We start from the raw sequence: 16451 nt of genomic DNA, 5'->3' as shown, positions 1-16451 counted from the left end.
CTCCTAACCACCAGGCAGCCCCACCTCCTTTGCCTCAGGGCCAGCCCATGATGCAGAGATGGTGTCTGATGGGGCACGAGGCTCCCTAGCTCCTGGCTCAGGACCTGGCCCAGAACAGGCTGGCAGATATGAGGGGAGCAGATGAGTGACAGAGCCGCTGATGAGAAGCCCTTCTTGGCCTCTTGGAAGGGGCAGCTGAGACTGTCTGAACCCTGCCTACATTTCCTGGGGATTCAGGATGCAGGCACAGCCATCCTGCAATCAGAATGCACTGGCTGGCTCCTGGGGGTCGGGTGGAGGGGGCTGTCTGCCATGGTGATCAATGTGAATAATAAACGTTTAGAGTTAATAAGCTCCAGTTAACTTCTCTCGCTTCGGTGACTAATGGGCTTCCCGGAGCCCATAACTCACGCTGTCTGTGAGCCTCCCTTCCCTCCATGGCTGCCCTAGACCCAGCCTGCTGTGAGAGGTTGCTCAGGGAGGAGGGATCTGGCTGGTCGGAGACTTTATTTATGGCGGTGAACGCAGCACTTTCGGGGAGCAGCAGGGTCTTTCTGGCTGGTTTGTGGCTCCAGAGAGGAAATGGTTGGGGGTGAAGAGGTTGGTGATTGATCTGCCATGCAGGCCCATTTCTGCCACCAGCAGCGAGGGGACCGTGAGAGAGTCCTGTCCCCTCTCGCACCTGTAGTTTCTCATCTTTCTAGGAAGATAACAATAACCTGGGCTGTTCTGAGAACCACGCAGGACGATGGGTATAAAAAGCGCTGATCAATTCTGTTTGCAAACATGTGAAAAGTTGAGCCATAAGAGAAGGTGGCTGGGACTGAAGGTCTCAAAGATGCTTGTCCCATGCTGCTCAAAGGGTGGTCCTCAGACGGCAACATCAGATCTCCTAAGGGCTTGCTAGAAGTGCAGATGTGGGCCATGCCCCAGGACGGCTGAACCTGAATCTGTGTCAATAAGATCCCCAGTGACTTTTGTGCATATTTCAGGCTGAGAAGCAGTGGCCTAGACAAGCATGGCCCATCAGTCATTTCCATGCGTCTGTTCACCCGGCCACTGTGGAGAGCAGGCATCCCTAACCAGTCACAGCGCTCTTGCCAGTGAACCTAGAAACGACTCAGAATCCCTTTCTGCATAGCAGCCTCTGCCTCTGTTCAGAGCTGGCATGCAAGATGGAAACTGGTGGTTATCCAGAGCCTAGACCCTGCACCCCCAAATCTTTGACCAAGATTAGGAAACCTAGCCCATTCCCTTCTGCACAGTTTCTGGAACCTGTACCCCTCCCAGGTCAGGGAAGGTAGGATGAGGCACAGGAGAGGCAAATGTGGGGAACTGAGGCAGGGAGAACCCCTGAGGCTCAGTGGGCAATGGGGTTCCTGCTAGTGTGAGGGGAAGAAGAGGAGTGGACACTTGAACATCCCTTAGAAGGCCCAGGAAGGGGGTCCACAGTGGGCTGGACCCCCCAGTTAGCCAGGGAGCGGACAGCCTTCCACTTTAGTGTCCTTTGTTCATGATGATGATGTGACAGGCAGAGCTCCATAAGAACAGCTTAAAAGTGACTTTTAAGAGAAAGTATTTGTTACTTAAATTATTAGAGGTATAAAAACTTATTGCAAGAGTCAAACAGTGGCAAAGTGACATAAAAAAATATAATAATCTTGCTCTTTCCAGTCTTCTTGCCCCGACATAACCCATGTTAGCAGTTGGGTGAATATTTCTTTCCAGTTTACTCTTTCAAATGTATTGACAAAAATAAGATCACACCATGTACCTCACGTTGCATCTTGTCTTTTGTCTAATAAGATATCCTAACCATGATTCCAGGTTCATACATATGTATGTGCTTACATACATATCTAATTATTTTTATCAGCTGCCTAATATTTTATAGCATGAATGTACGAGGATTCATTCAATCACTGCCTTTTTGATCGACATTTGGTACCTTCTCTCTCTCTCTATCTCTCTCTCTTGCAGCAAACACCTTACATGTCTATGTGGTTTTAGAAGATAAATTCTCCAAAGTGCAATTGCTGGATCAAAGGGCAGCCACATTTTAAACTTTAATAGAAACTGCAGAGTACTGTCCCCAAAGATGACGGCAGCTCACACCCCCACCAGCAGTGTAAAAACTGCTTGACTGGCCCCCCTCGTTGCTGCCACTGGGTATCATCAATATTTAATATTTTTTTCCAATCTGATGGGAGAAAAATGGCATCTCATTGTTCTTTTAATTTGCATTTCCACAACTGAGAGCTTGAGACTCTTCTCATTTGTTTGTGGGCCATTTGCATTTCTGTAGTGAATTGCCTGATCATATTCTTTGCCCAGGTTTCTATCTTTCTGTCTTGTATTTTTCCTATTTATTTTAAAGCACTTTTTGAATGTTAATATTAACACTTTGTCTCATATGTGGTCTACCTTTGTGCCAAATAGATCTCTGTAAGCTGCATGGACAGAATGCCACAAGATGAAACAATAGGAAAAAATGCAAATTCGTGGTCTTAGGTCTGTCTGCAAGCCTGCACTACTACTACCCCTGGATGGAGGAGGCGGGGCTTGTTGTCCACACAGGGCATCAAAGGTCGGTGAGCTCAGTAGGAGGTAACAGTGGGATCAGCTGCTAAAAAACAGCTAAATTGGGACCTTAGGTGCATTTGTTGAAATAGAGGATTTAACATGCTCTGCCCACTTCTGGGAAAGGCGTTCAGCTCTGAGCTGCTAGAGAAAGGTGAGAGGGGCTCTGCTCCAGGCTGAGCAGAGCCAGCCCCCTTCGCCGTGAGGGGCTGGCCCTGCTCAGCCTAGAACAGAGCAGGGCTGTCCCAGGACAGGGGGAGTGGAAGGGCCAGGGGCCAGGAGACATCCCAGGGAGCTAGGTCTTAGCTGAGCAGGAGGAGAAATTTTCTCCTTAACCCCCTATTTTTAGAATTGTATCCCAAGCACCTCCTACTCCTTTCCCTGCTTTATCTTTTCAAAGTGTTGCAATTTTTAACATACTGTAAATGTTATCGTGTGTACTGTCTGTGTCTCCTCACTAGAATGTCAGCTCCATGAGCGCAGAGTGTTTTTTTGTTTTGTTTACTACTGTGTTCCCTCCAGGAGCATTGTTGTTATGTCTCCCAGTCCGAGCTGTGCAGATATGGGATAGGCTGACCAATAGAGAGTGAGCTCCCCATTGGGCGAGGTGAACAAGTAGACTCTGACTAGCTACCTCACAGGCTTTCTGTGCAGGGGATCCCAGGATTCATCTGTGGTCCTTTATCAAAGTCTGGAAAGGCCTTTGGATCAACAGAAGACCCCCTGTTGATCAACAGGGCCTCCCCTGGCTGCAAGGGGCCTGCGAGTCAGCCAGCTGGGACACCAGAACACTCCAACTGGGTCAGCTTCTGTTTATGTCCTCATCCTGGCCCATCCTGAGCCCCGGCCCCACCCCCGGTCAGCTCCAGTCCAACCTCAACTCTCCCCCCAGCATGAGGCCCTCATGTTTTGGAAAATCAACCGGCATCACACCAGGCTGAAAATATCTCAAAATATTGCTTGTGACTTCCTCCCGCTCCCTGAGGCCCCCGCCTGGGCGGGCAGCAACCTTTCCCTTGCTGTTGATTTTCAAGAAAGGCTCTTCCATAGCTGGGACACAGGGAATTTCCAGTATTTTTCTTCCTCTGCTTTTTTTTTTGGCTTTCAGACACCCACATTGTGTTGTCCTGACGCAGCTCTAGGCGATGTTTGGCCCCAAAGGCCTGGGCTGGGTCGGTGAGGCCTGGACCAGCAGCCCTGGCTCCTTGGGCAGGAACAATGCCTCCATAATTCATTGAAAACTCCCCTCGGATGACTTTTTCCTGTTGCTGATTGTCTCTGAGTTCCAGGCCTGCACAAACTGCTTTTTCCTCCAGCTAAATTTAAAAGGGCCAGACCCTGGAAACAGTGCACTGGGCTGCCTCGCTGTGGGGCAAAGGTGGGGAGGCTGGGTGGAAGCAGAGCCCTGAAGCCACTACTTCCCCACGACAGCCCAGACATACACACTTACACAGGTGGCCGCAGCTCTGTCTTCATCTTAATTCCCCCGAATACCCTTACAGCCCCTTGGGCCACAGACTTTGGAGTTCAGAAAACCCTACTGGGTCCGTAGAGGTCAGAGAGCCCCCAGGTGCCGTCCAGAGCAGGCGGAACAAGCAGGTCTGGGGGACTGCAGCGCCATACTCCAGTGGGCATTGGATTCACCTGGTGAGGAGGAGGAGCTTTCAGGCAGAGCAGAGCAGGGAGGGCACAGGCTGCCTCATTACTGGGAGCATGCAAGCAGAGGCGGCATGCCCACCTACCACAAAAGCTGTCAAGGGCTGACAGTGCCAGGTGGCATGCTGGTGGCCGAGGACGCTACCGGGCTTCTGCGGCTCGGGCCCCCACCCAGGCCAGTGAGGAGGGGCTGGCCCTTCTGCACCAGCAGCCTTGGCGGTTCCAGCAGGAACAGAGACCTTAGCCTTGCCCTCTCTGCCTTCACAGTCCTGGCCTGTGGCCTTTGATAAGAAAGGAGCCACATTCTCTGGGCTTGACTTCCAGCTCTGCCACTGACCTGCTGTGTGACCTTATGCAAGTCTTTTCACCTCTCTGTGCCTCAATGTCACAAATCTTCAAAATGGGAATATGAAAGCACCTACCTCATAGGGCTTTTAGGAGAACTAAGCAAGTTAATACCTGTCAAGTGTTCAGAACAGGGCCTGGCAGAGTACATATGATAAAAATGATGGCGATTCATATCGAGGGACTCCAGGAAGAATTCTTCACCTTTCCTACTCGTTTGTCAGAAATGACAACCTTCTGTGTTAAGCATTGTCCTCTCTGGGGTCAGATTTAAGCGCGTCTGAGGGAGAAGTAAATCCCCAATGTCTGAGGGAACCTCGCTTTCTTCTTAAAGGCTGACCACATGGTTGAGGCAGAGTACTGAGGCCTCTCCCTCCATTCATTCCCTGCTCCTGCCCCCCTCCCAGGTGGCTCTTTTATGGAGTGTCGGGGCCCAGCCCAGCACCCACTATCATTGTGTCATCCTGGATCGGCCACTCATCTGCCAGGTGAGTTCACAGCCTTGTCACCTCTCAGTGTTGGTCTCCATGTCACAGCACTGCTGAGAAGGAGAGGGGTCGCAGAGATGGTGCACAGAGAGCAGGGGGCCATGACCTGACAGCCTGGCAGACAGAAAGCGAAACTTGGTGCTGCTCTGATGCCCTAAGGACGGAGTGTGGGAAGCGTGAAGTCCGTGCGTCCAGATAGTGGACAGATCTGGCCAGTGTAGAGACGCCCCCCAGTGGACTGGGACCCAGCAAGGGCACAGACCTGGCTCTGTAGAAAGAGGTCCTCAGCCACTCTAGAGCCTGGCTGAGGCTGGTGGACAAAGGCTCCCCCCCCTTCCTAGAGGACAAGACCAGGGGACAAGAAATACGAAGGGAGCAAAGTATCACAGCGAGGGGGCAGACACAGAGAGTACCCTAAACAAAAGGACTGACACAAACCGAACCTCACAGCAACACTACAGACACGAATATTAAGGGGTCGTTTCCCAAAGGCCGTGTGCTTATGTTTGCCACACTTATTTATTGAATATCTTTCATTAAATCCATTCACATTTTCAACTTAGACGGACTTAAAAGAAACTCCCAATCACTGCTTCGATTTGCCATAAATTAAATACAAGGTCACTATGAAATAGACTGGACATAAAGCTAAAATGTTAAATTCTAGCCAAACACTGCTGCCTGCAGAGCCTCTGAGCTTGACACCTGCTCCCCCTTGTTTAAGAAGGGAAATTAGCAAGTGTCAAGGAGGTGATAAAAGAAACACCCACCTAGACTCTCCTTGAAGTAAAGGGAGGATAGGAAGAGAAAGGGAAGGAATACCTTTCTCACTCTGAGCCCTGTTTGTTTCCACCTGAAATAAAGTGCTGACAGGAGTGACACTCCCTTGAAAGAACGAAGGAGGTGAGAATTCCAGCCATCCTCGGGGAGTCCTCTCCTGAACTCTCTCCTCACATGACCCCCAGGTCAGCTTGGAGAACAGTCCTGGATCTCAGGCTGGGGAACCCCAGGATCTGGCCCATACTCCACCCCCTTCAAGGAGTGTGACCCTTGTTGGTACCTCCTTTACTGCTTGCAGTCCCTCCAGTGTTTCACAGCCCCCAGAAAGCTCCTCCCTGAGCTGAGAGGTCCCCTCCCTTCCTCTTTCCCCTGCAGAGGAGACGCGTTGGATGGGACCTGGGGAAGATGGCACCAGCCCTCTCCAGCTGGGTGCCTAGTGGGCATCCCTCCTTAACGCAAACAAAACCCAGTTCCCAATGCGCCTCCCCAAGTAGGCTCCTCATGCAGCCTCCCAACTCAGAAACAGCATGTCTGTCCTTCCAGAACCCTGGAGTCCTTCCTGCCATTTCTCTCCTCTCCCACCCCAAATCCTATCTCTTAGGAAATCTTACTGGCTTGAGCTTCAAAATAATCCACATTCTGCCTGCTTCCACTTTGCCCCCAGACAGACTGTTGTTCTCAGCAGCCAGAAGGATCCTGTTAAAACAAAGTCTGGTCCCATCCCTCCTCTGCTGCATACCCTGCACGGCTCCTACCTCTCTTCGGGTAAAAGCCAAAGCTCTTCCAGCAGTCCAGAATCTCCTCCAACTGTTACCTCTCTGTCTTAACCTCCTCCCCCACTGTCCCCCAGCTCCCCCACTCTGGCCCCCTAGCTCCCCACTCTGGCCCACCTGGCCCGCGCTATTCTTTCAACACTCCAAGCATGCTCTGCCCCAGGGCCTTTGCTGGGAAAGCTCTTCCTTCAGACATCACATGGTTCATCTCTCATGTCCTTCAGGGCTTCGGCCATAGGTTGCCTCCTCTGTGAGGCCCTTCCTGCTTTACTTCCCCACAGCACTCATTACTAGGAGACACAGTGAGCATTGTACCTGTTGGGTTTGGTGTGTCTCTTCCTTCCCTGGAGAGAGAGGCGTTTTGCCTAGTTTATTCACTGCTGTAGCCCTTTGTGTCAACACATTTGTTGATGTGTAGAGCAGATGACTCACAGATGGAGACAGGGACTCCTGCTGCCCTGGGGGGCATTAGCTGCCACTATTGTGGCCAGCCTAGCACCGCCTCCCACTCAGCTCTAGTGATAGGCTCATTGGGACGGAGCAAGCCTGTCATGTCCAGCTTGGGGCTAGTGGTCATCAGGGGCTCACAGAGCTGTAGGAAGCTGGGTGGCCTCTGGGCTGGACCTAACACCCCGCAGAATAGTCTGGCCTTGAGTTCTTGCCCACCAGTCCAGTGGGCATCAGAAGCGGGCCATGGTGGCTCCAGTGGTCGGAGGGCGCCACTGACACCACGTGTGTTTGTAGGCAAATTTGTCATTGACAAAGGACTGGACCCATGGCTCCTGACTCCCAGGCTTCTTGCACTAGATAACAGAGTTCTTAACCCTGGACTGTGCATACACTCCCCTCTGTGAAATGGTCCAGTAGGAGTGCCTACCCCTGAGGCCTCCGGGAGTTTTAAATGAGGTAGGCCACGTGGGGTGATCAGCACGCCACCTGGCCCTGGGTCAGCGGGAGATAAACCGCACCAGCCTATGGGAGCCTCTTGTTGGGAGGGACTCCAAGGAGGGATTTCCGGCACAGTGACTCTAGGAGCGAGAACTATCTTTTAGAATGGGGGCCTGTGGCTGCCTCGAAAGTAAGGCTACGGGTGAGAGATGAGCCAAGCACTGAACGCACTGGAGCTCATGTGGGGGTAAGGAGAGAAGAAGAGAGCTTTGCTCGGTAAGTTGGAGTCTTCCCTGGAGCATGCAGGTCTGCTTGTAGGGCAGGGCTGATCAAAGCCATCCTTTCCCACCCTCCCTACCAGCCTGCCTCCCTTCCTTCCAACACTCAACTGGTCACATAGTCATTCAACAAACATTCCCTGGAGTCTTTCTCTAGATCAGCCCCTGACAGGAGCAGGGCCATCAGCAAGAGATGAGATTCAGATCCTCCTGGAGGAGCCCAGAGTCCATGAGGGAGGCCGATGCAGACAGGAGTTAATAACTATGGGAGATGGGAGGGGGTGCTGCAGAAGCCCAGCAGAGACATGGAGCCCCACAGGCTTGGAGAAGGGCTTCCTGCGAGAGATGATATCTGAGACCTGAACTGTGAGCAGAAAACTAGGTAAAAGCACGGGGAGAAATAAGATACAGGAAAGAATATTTGCAAAGGCAATGGGGAGCCCTGGAAGGGTCCTGAGCAGGGAGTAGTAGGGCCAGATGGTGTTACAACAAGCTCACCTGTAGGGACCAGGAGACTGGTTGTCCAGAGGACCTCTGAGGGGGGTCTGGGCTGGGGCAGGGGCCCCAGGGAAGACATACGGGGCTGGCGTGGAGGGCTGTGGAACAGGCCTACTGGCTTCCCCTGGTCAGGGCCATGCTGGGCTCCCAAATCCCTTCTGTGGCCAAGTGTCCACGGCCCAGGAATCTTCCTGGCTTGAGAACTCAGGGTTGGGGCATACAGGTGGGGAGCATCAGCTCCGTTAACCAAGGACACTGCAGTGCCAGCTGGAAGCCCTGGGCACAGGCAACTCTGACTCCGGGGAGGGGAGGGGATTCCTGGGTGCCACACCTCCTGCTTCTCCTCCCTCTGCCCAGGCACCTTGGAGCCCGTGGGTAGTGGAAAGCTGGGAGCTGGGTCTTAGGGAGTCAGGAGCCTGACTCTGGCATTTGAAGTCTTTTGGCTCCAACCACTTTCCCATCCTGTCTCCCACCGCTCCCTTCTAGGCCCTTGACCTTCTAGCCAAACACACCGCCGTGCTGCCTGCTTCCAGCCTTGGCCACGGCTGTGCACACGACCGGCAGGGCCCTCCCTTTGCTCCCCCTCTGCCTGGCCACATCTTCCTGACTCCCTCCCTTTCCCCCACTTGCTCCCAGCATTGGAGCAGGAGAGGCCCCCATTGGCAATTCTAGGGAAAATTTTCATTTTTCTGACATCCTCCTCTCCTTCCCTTCCCCGTCCTTCTCTCTTTTCCCATTTCCTGTGTTTTAATCTCTGTCCTAAGCACAAGCTTTTCAGTCAAAAGACTTGAGTTCAAATTGTGGCTCTGCCACTTAATATGTAACTTTGAGCAAGTTACTTAACTTCTTGGTGTCTCAATGTCCACTTCTAAAAAATGGAGAGTAGAAGACAAAAGTCAAAGGACTGACTTCAAGACTTACTATAAAGCGACAGTAACAAGACAGTGCGGGATGGGTGAAAGAATAGACAAATAGGCTGATAGAACAGAGAGCCCAGAAATGACCCACAGAAATAGAATCAACTGATCTGATCTTTGACAAAAAGAGCAAAGTCAACACAATGGAGAAAAGACAATCTTTTCAACAAATAGTGCAGGGACAAAAAAGAAAAAGAACCTAGATACAGACCTTATACCCTTCACGAGAATTACCTCAAAATGGATCATTGACCTAAATGTAAACTGCAAAACTATATTTTCTCCTAGAAGATACCATAGGAGAAAATCTAGATGACATTGGGTATGGTGCTGCCTTTTAAATACAACACTAAAGGTTTAATCCACGAAATAAATCATTGATCAGCTAGACTTCATTAAAATTAGAAACTTCGGCTGTGCAACAGACAATGTCAAGAGAATGAGAAGACAAGCCACAGACTGGGAGAAAATATCTGCAGAAGTCACATCTGATAAAGGACTGTAATCCAAAACATACAAAGAACTCTTAAAACTCAACAAGAAAATGAAAAACCCAATTAAGAAGTAGGCAACAGACCTGAACAGGCACATCACCAAAAAAGATTTACAGATTGCAAATAAGCATATGAAAAGATGCTCAAAATCATATGTCATGATGAAAGTGTAAGTTAAAACAACAATGAGATAACACCAGCTGCCTATAAGAATGGCCAAAATCCAAAATACTGACACCACCAAATGCTGGCGAGGATGTGGAACCACAGGAAGTCTCATTCATTGCTGGTGGGAAGGCAAAATGGTAGCGCCACTTTGAAAAATAGTTTAGTGGTTTCTTACAAAACTAAACATACTGTTACCATATGATCCAGCAATCACATTTCTTGGTATTTACACAAAATGATCCCAGCAGCCACAGCAGCTTATTCGCCTATGGGGTGAGGGAGGCCAGCAAGTGGTATAAACTGTGGAGGGTTGTACGCACGCAGACCTGCCTCTGGGGACTCTGGGATTTCCTTTTCCTCTCAGGCCCCTCTCTCCTAATTTGCTAACAGCAGCACCCCCTACCCAAGGCTGCACCGAATTCTTACCATAAGCAGGACCTGTGCCCAATCTTCGAATCCAGTGGTTTTCCAGCTTTTATGACTACCTACTTTGCCGGGTAAGAAATACATTTTACCCAGTAAGGACAAAACAGAGCCAACACTCACGATGGTTCCATGCTCCCTGAACCCTTCTGTATCACCCCTTCATTCCTCACAACAACCCATAATGTGGGTGCTATTCTTCTCCATGGACAAATAAGGAAACTGAAGCATGAAGGTCAAATAACATGTTCAAGGGTCCGTGGCCCAGCAGGTGGGTTCCGGGATCTGTTTTCTAGCCCCTACCCTGAAGGCGACTAGAATAAAGCTTGGTGCTTTATTATATGCCTTTTCTCTTTTTAAAAATGCGGATCACAACTCACCAAATGGATTTCACAACTCACTAATGGGCTGTAACCTACAGACCCACGGCAGGATGGTTTGGTTCTCTGAGACCTTGAGTGGCTGGGGCACGTTGACTGGGTACTCCCCAATCTGTCAGCATTCCCCCCAACTCCAGGACCCCATCCCAGCTCCCCCCACCTCACCCCATTTCCCGTTCCTCCAGCCCCACAGGGCTAGGAGCTGGAATGACCCAATCTTTCTCGCACATACAAGCTGACATCTCCCAGAGACCTGGGGAAGAGCCGAGAGTCGAGAGGGAGGGCCCATGTCAACCTCCCTGTTGGAGAAAGTCATTATGATGCAGCCAGCAGAGGAGCTTCAGCCCAGAGGGGCTTTCATTTCCGAAGGCCGGAGGGGGGGGAGGGGAGTGTTGGTGGGGGACACAGGAGGAGATTGCTCACAGATAGGGAGACTGCTGTGGGCGCTGCTACTTCATTCCTGCTCCTCCGTGGCAGGCAGCCAAGCTCCTTAACTCTTGATGGAGCTGGAGACTGGGAGGCAGCCAGCAGAGGGGCATTTCTGTGGTGGAGGTTGACATTGGGTGTGGGGACTCTTTGATCATTTTATTAATAAATAGCTACTTTCACCCACGATTACCAAGCAGAGCTAAGTCCTTCCTCTGCAGTATCATTTAGTCCAGCCATAACCCTGGGAGGTTGTAACTGTCATCATTCCCACTTTACAGATGAGGAAGTAGAGGCCCAGAGACCAATCACTTGCCCACAGTCGCAAGGCTTGTATGGGAGAAGGAAAGCAGGGAGAAGCAGGTTGTGATTTTTGAAGGGAGAGATACTTGCAGGTTCTGGGTGAGGCACGTCAGGGGCCATAGCAACGGGAGGCCTTGCATTTATTCTGCATCTTCCTGAGTCCTCCTGGGCTCTCATCAGAGAAGCCCCACCCTCTCTTGGGGAAGCCCTTTACTCTTTTTCTCTCCTGCCTCAGTTCACTCCTGGCACCAATGCCCCTGTGTTAGGATCTCCTTCTGTTTCTCAGTCACTTGTGTTGTATCTTTAAGACCCTGTGTCACTGTGGATGCACCCTGGCCCCCCCCGTTTCTCACTGTGAGAAACTGACTTTACGTGTCGTTCTTATGTCCAGCATCTCATTGATTGAATCTCTATGGGTCGTCTATTGATTCTTGGTTGATTTTTCTAGATTGATGGTTGGTTCATCACCTGCAAAAATAGTGACAATTTTATCATTTCCTTTCACATTCTTACATCTCTTTTCTATGGACTGAAGATTTGTGTTGTGTGTGTCCCTCCAAGTTCCTATATTGAAGCCCTACCTTCAATGTGACGGTATTTGGAGGTGGAGCCTCTGGGAGGTTATCAGGTTTAGATGGGGTCATGAGGGTGGAACCCCCATGATGAGATTAGTGCCCTTATAAGAAGAGGAAGACACAGATCTCTGTGAGCACATACCCAGGAGGAAGGCCATGCCCAGGAAAAGGGCCCTGGCCAAAACCCTGGCTATCCTGGCTCTGACCTTAAACTTCCAGGCTCCAGACAGAGAGGTTGTTTAAATCACCCAGTCTATTGTATTTTGGAATAGCGGCCTGAACTGATACTCTTATTTCTATTTTTTCCACATTGTCTTCAGGATGTCCAATATATTTTGGAACGTGGTATTGACAGTAGTACTCTTGACTTATTCCCAACTTTATGGAGAGTGCATTTAAAAAGTGTCTTCATTAAGAAAAACGTTTGCTGCAGGGTTTATTTTGTTTTTTGTTTTTGTTTTGAAGTAAAATACACATAACATAAAATTTGTTATTTTAAGCATTTTCATTTTGTAAAATTAAAATTCTATACTTATTAAACAATAACTCACATTCTTCCTTCCCCCCAGTTCCTATAAACTACCATTCTACTTTCTGTCTCTATGATTTTGACTTCTCTAGGGACCTCATATAAGTGGAATCATACAGTATTTGTCTTTTTTGTGACTGGCTTATTTCACTCAGCTTAATGTCTTCAAGGCTAACCCATGTTGTAGTGTATCGCGGAATTTCCTTTTTAAGGCTGGACAATATTCCATTGTACATATAGACCACATTTTGATTATCCATTCATTTATCAATGGACACTTGGATTGCTTTCGCATTTTACCTATTGTGAATAACGCTGCTATGAACATGGGTGCACAAACATCTCTTTGAGCCCCTGCTTTCAATTCTTTCGGGTATATACTTAGAAGTGAAATTGCTGGGTCATACAGTAGTTCTATGTTTAATTTTTTGAGGTACCACCACACAGTTTTCCACCGTGGCTCTACCATTTTACGTTTCCACCAACAATGCACAAGTGTTTCAATATCTCCATATCCTCACCGACACTTGCTGTTTTTCTGTTTTTTTCGATAGCAGTCACCGTGATGGGCGTAAGGTGGTACCTCATTGCAGTTTTTATTTCAATTACCCTGATGATTAGTGATGTTGAGCATCTTTTTTATGTGCTTCTTGGTCATTTGTATATTTTCTTTGGAAAAAAGATTATTCAAGTCCTTTGTCACAGTTTGAATTGTTTTACAAGTTCTCTATGTATTCTTGGTATTAATCTCTTATCAGATATGATTTTCAAATATGTTCACCTGTGAGCTGCCTTTTTACTCTGTACAGTGACTTTTGATGCACACATTTTAAAAATGTCCATAAAGTTGAATTTGTCTAGTTTTTCTTTTGTTGCCTGTTCTTTGGGTGTCATATCCATGAAAACATTGCCAAATCCAGGATCACAATGCTTTTGTCCTGTTTTCTTCTAAGAGCTTTATTGTGTCAGGTCTTACATTTAGTTCCTTGATCCGTTTGAAGTTAATTTTTGTATATGGTGTTAGGTGAGGGTCCAACTTCCTTCTTTTACATGTGGAATCCACTTCTTTACCTCTCCTCATGAAGCCACACCCTAAATACATGCAGTTTAGCATTCAGCCAAGACTCAGGGAGACCCCTGTGCATATTTCTAGAGTTCTCTTTGCACAGCTGCCTCTTCTCTACACCCTGCCCTACAAATCTCATTCACCGCTGTCTCTCCAATCTCTGAGTCTCTCACCTCAGTTCAGCAATCCTGTCACACTCTGCTTGAATTCTCCTTCCCTGGACTGTGATCCAGAAAGTATCTCTCGCAGAAAGCTGAGGGGATGAGGGGATCGTAGAACTCACTTTCTCTTGTCCTGGCAGTGAGTGTCCAGAAGACACTCCAGTACTAGTTACTCCAGCATGTCTGGAAGCAAACTTCAGTCCATATCTTTTTTGTTTGATAGTATCTTGCTCTGAATGTTTTCAGATCCTTTTTTATTTAAACATTGAAAACATATTATGTCTGACAATTCCAATATCCAAAGTCTTGCATGTCTAATTTAATGTTTGATATTTGTTTTCATTCACTTTAGCTTATATTTTTAAATTTTGGGTTGTGAGCTCATGTTCAACTGGATTCTTCCTGTGGAAATCTTACAAGGTCTAGGTTGAGAGTGAACATCTTCAAAGAAGACTTGTGTTTGCTTCTGTCAGGCATCCTGGGGTGTTACTCACTGGGTTTCCCAGACCTCATAGACATCATACACACGCACGCGTGCGTGCGCACACCCAGAATCTCTGTGAAGGCCAACCTGGGTTATACATTTTCAGAAGGATCCTTAACTAAAACATTTTTCTCTGACTGAGACTGAGACATTCAAGTTCCCTTGTCATTTTGTATCAAGGGCCCCAGATTTACACTTGGGAGCGCCATTTAAAACTTGGTGTCTTATTCAGGCCCACAGCTTTGTCTCATGTCTCCTACAGCCATTAAAGCCCAAGTTCTGGATCATTGGGATGAACAAAATTGCCTCCAGACAGCTGTGGTTTTGGCGCTTGCTTACCACTTGGTGTCTCTCATCCTCTCTTCAGCCCCTGAAGGCTTCCCTTACTACCTGTGAGCTCCGATATGCAACTGAGGCAGTATTTGATTTGTTATTCAATACATCTGTGTGTTTTGTAGTGAGATTTTTTTTTCAGGCCATGTGATCCATGCTATAGGTGGAAACGGAAGTCTGATCTTTGCTTCACTGCCCTCCTGGTTTCCCCTTTCTCTGGACCTGGGCCCACCTCCACACAGAGGAATGGAATGGAGGCAAAGTGGGTGGATTTGGCAGCAGAGACCTTGCCTAATGTTATGGACTATGTGCAGACTATGGCCTCTGGCAATCCCTTCCTTGCTCAGGGCCTCGGTCTCCCTCTTTATAAAGTGAGAGATTAGGAAATCCCAGTTTCCTTCTAGTTTTAATTTTCTTTGACTCTAAGTCTATTCATGGATAGTCTTCCCTTCCTGGGCCTTCTACTGGGTCAACCTGAACAAGAATTGGGGGAAGAATTGGGGAAAGGGTGCTCAGTGTTAAGGGGAGATCCTGCTCCCAGAGGCCCTGAGGCAACTGACGATCACATGTCCTCCTGACAGGCTAAGTACCTGGGAAGTGAATAATCAGATTGCCCCTTACTTCCCTGCTGGCACAGATAGCACACAGCAAGAGGGCCTAATAAAAGCTACCTTCTAGGCTCTAGGACACCATCCTTGCGTCCTCCAAGAAGTCTTCCTAAAAACTGAGGCCCATGTAGAGGAGAGTGCTACTCCATGCCTGGCAAAGATTAGTGATTGATTGGTAGAGGCTGCCTGGACCTTTGCTGAAGACAGATTCTGAGACATCATCTAGGTTCAGAGTGCTGTGATTGACTAATGATGCCTGGAAGGGCCTAGGATGAATGGTAACAGCATGTGTGTCAATGTGTTCGCCATCTCTGGAGCTTCTCTTGAGTCATGCCACACCTTTTTGCTTTAGAAAGCTTGGACCTCCCTAAATCTAAGGAATAACAGAGAGGAGCTTGAAGGTAAAATCCAGCTACTCTAGTCAAGAGTTTATGACTTTCTCAGGTAATCTCATACCTTCCCATCATGCCTGGTTTGCTAGAGGCATTGTTGGGGGCAGGGGGGGTTAAGCCTTCTCTCTCTCCTCGTGTTTCCATGAGGAAGAGGGCTTCCCCTTTTCTCCCTCCTCCTCAGGCGACAATTTGATTATGTAACACTGGACATTCGCTGCCACCGCACCACCTACCAATGGGAGGTGTCCCTGCTCATATCAGCTCATTTTGGGCCCCATTTCAGGGTGGCGAGCACCTGCGTTGGGCCATGGCTTGCCCTTTAGAGATAGGTCTGTACTCCCCATGCAGGCAGTTGTGGAAGTACATGGCTGAATATGCAGCCCCAAAGGCTGGATTCAGGGAGGAATGTAAGAGGGTGAGCAACGTCTCCACTCCAACCTTTACAGAGTTGCGTCTGAGGGGCTGGAGGGTACCTGCGTGCCAGGGCAGATGTGGTACTTGCTTCCCCTTGCCTTCTGATCCTTGTGTGGCCTTGTGCTCAGAAGGAGAGGAAGGGAGAGCAGTTGGATGTCCAGGACCCCTAACAAATATCAGGCCCCTTAGGTAAGAAAGGATGCAGGCCTAAGAACATACCACATCATTTGAAATCCATTTCTAGGGGACAAATGTATAATCCATAAAAAGCCTTTGAATGATACAAATGATAAAAAATTAAACCTCAAAAAATTCAGATTACAAAAGCAGCTATTACAAAGAGAGCACAAGTAGTCGCCGTTAAGTGCAGAGCATGTCCGTGAATGCCACCCACAGATCAGGGTCTGAAGTTTCTTCTGGGCTTGGAGAACAAGGCAGACCCTGTGTGGTCCTCGCCCTGCTCCTGGGAAGTGGCTCTGGGAGCCTCAGACA

General features: G+C 48.8%; 1 protein-coding gene across 1 annotated transcript in view; it reads right to left on the bottom strand.

Moving 5' to 3' along the window:
• Positions 1–16451, bottom strand: part of FGD5 (FYVE, RhoGEF and PH domain containing 5) — a 154788-nt gene that overhangs the window by 124589 nt on the left and 13748 nt on the right. The gene's annotated exons all lie outside the window — the stretch shown is intronic.

Source organism: Rhinolophus ferrumequinum, chromosome 17 (assembly GCF_004115265.2).
Source record: "Rhinolophus ferrumequinum isolate MPI-CBG mRhiFer1 chromosome 17, mRhiFer1_v1.p, whole genome shotgun sequence".
NCBI lineage: Eukaryota > Metazoa > Chordata > Mammalia > Chiroptera > Rhinolophidae > Rhinolophus > Rhinolophus ferrumequinum.
The sequence above is the reverse complement of the archived record's forward strand: the minus strand, read 5'-3'. Positions and strand labels throughout refer to the sequence as shown.